General features: G+C 35.5%; 1 pseudogene; it reads right to left on the bottom strand.

Annotated features, from left to right (window-relative positions):
• Positions 1 to 2,959: 2,959 nt before the first annotated feature.
• Positions 2,960 to 3,920, bottom strand: LOC143536906 (fasciclin-like arabinogalactan protein 11 pseudogene; annotated as a pseudogene).
• Between the last annotated feature and the right edge of the window lie 1,338 nt (positions 3,921 to 5,258).

The following is a 5,258-nucleotide window of genomic DNA, read 5'->3' as shown; positions in this document are numbered from 1 at the left end:
CAGTTTTGAAATCAATAATATAAACCGGTTACTAACCGGCGGTTAGTAACAGCTAGTAACCGGTTAGAGAAACGGTTACTAACCGGTTAGACTGTGCACCTCCACCCAAATGGTCTCTATATAGCTCACCCTGGCCACAAAGTTTTATAGATTTACTCATAGGTCATAGTTGTCTTTGTGTTAACTGTTAATTTAAGAACGAGTCGTGTTAAATTTGAGTATAGGACAATAAAATGAATGAATGTAATAAATCTCATAGACATATTAACCCCAAATATTTTTAAAATAGGGATGAAAATTTTTACTTATCAAAATCGGCATGGCCACACACATATTGACACATAAGCTTTTTGGCCACCATTAGACACCAAAGGGATTGAAACAAAATACCATGTAAACTAAGTTGCAAAATCGTTGTATAACATGCATTGCGATTAGTATACAGAGGTGTCTAAACGGCGATGAATATGCTTTTATGTTTTTCATCGGGAAATACAACTTATATATACGTGCAATAATGGTTAAACTAAGGTAGAGTGTCACCATCAATGCATAGGCAACATTGGTTGCTCAAGCTAGCGTGAATGGTGAGGCTTCACCTTACTCCATGCACGGATGCTAAGACTCCACCTTAGTCTAGCTATAATTTGTTTATTCCACACTTACTCCCATTTGTCTTCTAAACTAGTTAAAACTAGAAATTAACATTTCACATTTGTCTTATAAACTGGTTAAAATAGAAACTAACATTGGCCTATATTTGGATTCTTTTCACCGTTCCCCTTGTTTTAACATTTTTAAGTGTATTAACTAAATTTTATAATATTAAAACATATGGATTCTTTAAAAAACACATCACTAAGATTTTTGGGATATATTGTTCAATGCAAATCCCTAATTTCGCTCATAGGAACCTAGAACTCTACATTTGCAAAGAACTCTCAAAAGATTTTCTTTATGTTAGAAAGTTTATGTTAGAAAGTTACATATGTTAGTTTAATCACGATCTCTTTAAAAGATCTTGTTAAAGATTGGTTGAACTCCGTAAGAAAACTTTGTTAGTGTAGTTAGTACCAAAATTGTAATTAGTATATAGTTTATGTACATATTGTAAATAGGGTAGTAAGAAACAGTGTGATCGTCGCTTCTTGAAACTTTGCAACAGTAGAATTGTAACCGCCGATGGGTATAAATACCACCACCGGCCACCATTATAATTCGTCCCATATTAAACAAAATCATTAATACAAATTCGTTCTTATTAAATTGTGTTCATATATTTTCGTTTAATTTATTTGTGTTAATCGATTCCGAGGACCATCAACATAGTGGTTGTCAGTGTCATCGAGTTTAAATCTAAGAACCATTTCTTAATCGATCAAAGAGACACAAAATATAGCTAAAATAGTAATCATTATGTGCGTTTTTTGGTGAAAAATCCTTGAATGCTGACAATCATAAGCGATTCAAAGGAAGTTTTATATTTTGACATGGCTAAGAATGAGAGAGATGAAATGGTTTGCTTGATTATTGTTGTAAACAAGACCTTGTTTTAGTTTATATTTCAGAATTGCCACCCAGTTAGACCACCCATAGTGGGGCACCATCCCCACCCATTGAGCTCCGTAGCGCTGGGAGCCCCCCCCCCCCCCCCCGGTGCGCTATGGACCAGGGGGGGCTTCCCACATAGCGCTGGGTGGGGTAAATGGGTGAAAGGTGATTGGTGGGTTTGTTTTTTGTTTAATTTTTTTAATAAAATATAATGATAAAATAATAATAATAATAAGGTAATTATTTGAAATGCTCCATTCGCTACACCAATTTTAGCTATAAAGCCCCTATGGTGTCGTGGCGTCACATGACGCATAACGCTCCCATAAGGGCTCTATCCACTACACATGATCTTATATTTTTTAATCAAGCATATCCAACTGTAATAAACTTATTCTCAGTTTTTTAAATAGTTCACAAATAAATATCTAATAATGGTTGGTATCCGTCTTTTATGGGGTCCATGACTTACAAAACAAAACATCCTAAGTCACTGGTAGGCAATTAGGGATGGCCTACTAGTACTAAACCACAAGCTGTGGGACTGGACCATCAGTAATCAACACAATTGGGGCGATAAGGGGTCGGGTCAGGCACCCTCCAACGGTCCAACCCTCTTAATTTCTCCACACAATTAGTTAATTGCTAATTAGATTATTTATACAAATATATAATTAACATAACGGTGATCATCTCATCATTACATCAGTTTGTTTGTTTGGTATTTAAGCCGATCGAACAAGTTCATTGCAACCCTACTTTCTATTTCAATCAAACTATTTGTGCGTTGGTTTATTTCTTGTGGTTTCAGTCTTAGTTTGTTTGTTAATATTGATTGAGGATTATGATGCCTAATAGTGTTAACGTTAAACACGAACTCGAATCATCGAGTGATAAGGAAGATTACGATCGGGCCTTTAGCATGCACTATTTAAGAACAACTCTTTTTCATGTCATACTACTTATTTAATGTTTACCATGAACTCAGAATTGGGCTTGGCTTAAAGAGCCCATAACATTTCCATGGGTTTCAGACTTTCAGGGGTTTTCAGGCCTATACTAAATATAAATAATCTATAATTTTCAAATGTTATAACTACACATGTAATGCTCGGAAAATCAACAAATTTATGTACAATCTAATTATCCATTTGTTCTACGAGGTCCGCTTGTCATTAAACCGATCAATTAAAATCATAACACGCTATAAATTATTGAAAATAAATAAATAAAATGTCAAACAATTTTATCTTTCTGCGTGACTTTACAATGTTAAAAATCATATTACGTTATATTGTTTAACATCAGTAACCTTTATATTTAATCGGTCTATAAGTTTGTAGCGTTACATTTAGTATATTTTTGTGGTCACACATTAAAGAAGTATATATGGACACAGGCACACAGCCAAGAAAAAAATAGTTTTAACAATTCAATAAATCGTACATATCGTATAATTCAAAGACAGAATGGATAACAAATATAACATAGGCCGTTGATTATTCAAAAAAGCACGCATGTAATGTACTAATAATAAAAATGACCAAATCCTGATCATTATCACAAATAGAACATTGTGATCAATGCAACCACTCCTATGGACCACCCATGCAAATGGGTACCAAAAGCAACAGCACCGGAAGTGTACACGCTGGCGCTTCCGGCATCTTTTGCTGGAGCATCGTCATCGGCCCCAGATTTCTTCTTTTTCAGAGGCTCTGGGGCCGGGGCTGGAGAAGGCGTGCCAAACAGGCTCATTGGTAACAACACTTTATCCACTTGGTACACAGCAAGTGTACCATCCGTGTAGATGCTATTCGACACGGTGGTATCCACCACCCCGGTTGACACGTTCACTTGGTTGCCGGTGGCGGTTACATTTAGTGGGAACTTATCGCTAGCGGTGTCTCCTGCCTGTGTCCGTAACGGGTTACTAACCGTTTGAAGTTGCGAATTCGTGAGGTATGTTGGGACGACATGATATTGTAACAACGAGACCTTTTGTTGATCGGAGAGGGAATTTAGGGTCCCGGCTTTGAGGGAGGCGAAGGCATTGTCGGTCGGGGCAAAGACCGTCATCCCTTGGTTGGAATTGTTTAGTTGTGTGTTGATTTGATCACCTAATTGTGTGGCTTTCATGAGGCGGATGAGGGTGGTGAATTGACCAGCTTTTTCGAGGATCTTGGTGATGTTGGCGGGGCCGGTTGGTCCGGGTGCCGGAGCTTGGGCTAAGGTGGTAGTGATGGTGGTGCATTGGAGGATGATTAGTAGTAATGGTAAAAATTTGAAGGTGGTTGATAACCAGAAAGTTGTTGCCATTTTTCAAGAAAATGAAAGGTAGAATATTGAATTCTTTGATAATATGGGAATGTGTTGAGGGGATAGAGGGGTTTTATGGGGTGATGGTTTGGTGGGATGGTGTTGTTTTTAGTTGGAAAGGTTATTATAATTTGAGTTGGTGGTGTGTTACAATTGAAGTACCAACCGTGTGTCCAAACACTTACAAGTCATATGTTTAATTGCTGTCTTTAGTTATTGTTTCTTTGTTACTAACTTGTAATTAGACAACTAAACTAATTTGAGCAGAGAACATAAATACTTGTAGATTTTGATTTTAATCGTAAAACAATATACGATCATAAACGATTTCAGTTATGCTTTCATACGTCTGCTTAAAACTAGTTATGTATCGAAGACATCCTATGCTATATTATTGTATATTATAAATCAAAATAGTTTTTATTAAGGTAATTAGTAGCAATGATGAAATGAATTGTAGTTTGCTTAGGAAGGAAGGTTGAAGATACACAACTTAATGTTATCATATCATATAATCAAAGTGTGTGTGGGTGGTCAAGTGGGTCGCTTTCTAACTTAGAATATAAGTTACTGTCACATTCTATTGTCCAAGGCCTTGTTGGATGGTGATTGGGCTCGTTTCATTTGTAAAAGCCCTACCCAATACTTTGATAGTTGGACCAGTAAATTTTCCATGAAGTCTGTACTCCTTTAGTTCCACACTACCACTGGCCCACTATACCTTAACAGTTAACACAACTCACAACAGTTCAATAATCAATAATGTGCATCTTGTCTAATTTCAATCAATATATTAATATATTAAAAAGAATCTAATCTCATCTTAATAATACATATTGTCACCTATTTTCTTTCGAAATAATTCATGTGCCAATCCTAAGTTTTATTTTCGTTTTTAAAGGTAATCCAACAAAGTTACTTGCCCGTTAGAGTGAGTGTCTTTTGCAACAAAACTATATAATGTGATGTGTGTGTGCGTGTGTCTATGTATATATATAATGACGTCTTAGACTATTCTTAGTTTAAAACATTTGAACTTAATAAAATGAAACTTCAAATGTATAAAAAAAAGCATTCACGTGGATAATTTCTTTTTCAAATAATATGGTATAAATTAATACTTATAATGATCAAAGATAATATATCTCACCAACAAAATAGTCTACATGATCCGCATTTATTTCATGTACCAATAAAAAGTTCTAGAGACACCGAGCTGAGGCTGTGAACTCAAGCTCATTGTATAATTTTTTCTACATTCGAGCCGCGTTTTGTCCAATGTGATACTTTACAAGATATACGTGTTTCAATCCATTTTTTGGTCTCACAAAAAGTTATTAATCTAACTCTATATATTAAAACAACATAATTTTTTATATGGCATAATT

Source organism: Bidens hawaiensis, unplaced genomic scaffold (genome assembly GCF_021521415.1).
Source record: "Bidens hawaiensis isolate Kalapana, Puna unplaced genomic scaffold, B.hawaiensis_p1.1 tig00010985_1, whole genome shotgun sequence".
In the NCBI taxonomy this organism is placed as follows: Eukaryota; Viridiplantae; Streptophyta; class Magnoliopsida; order Asterales; family Asteraceae; genus Bidens; species Bidens hawaiensis.
The sequence above is the reverse complement of the archived record's forward strand: the minus strand, read 5'-3'. Positions and strand labels throughout refer to the sequence as shown.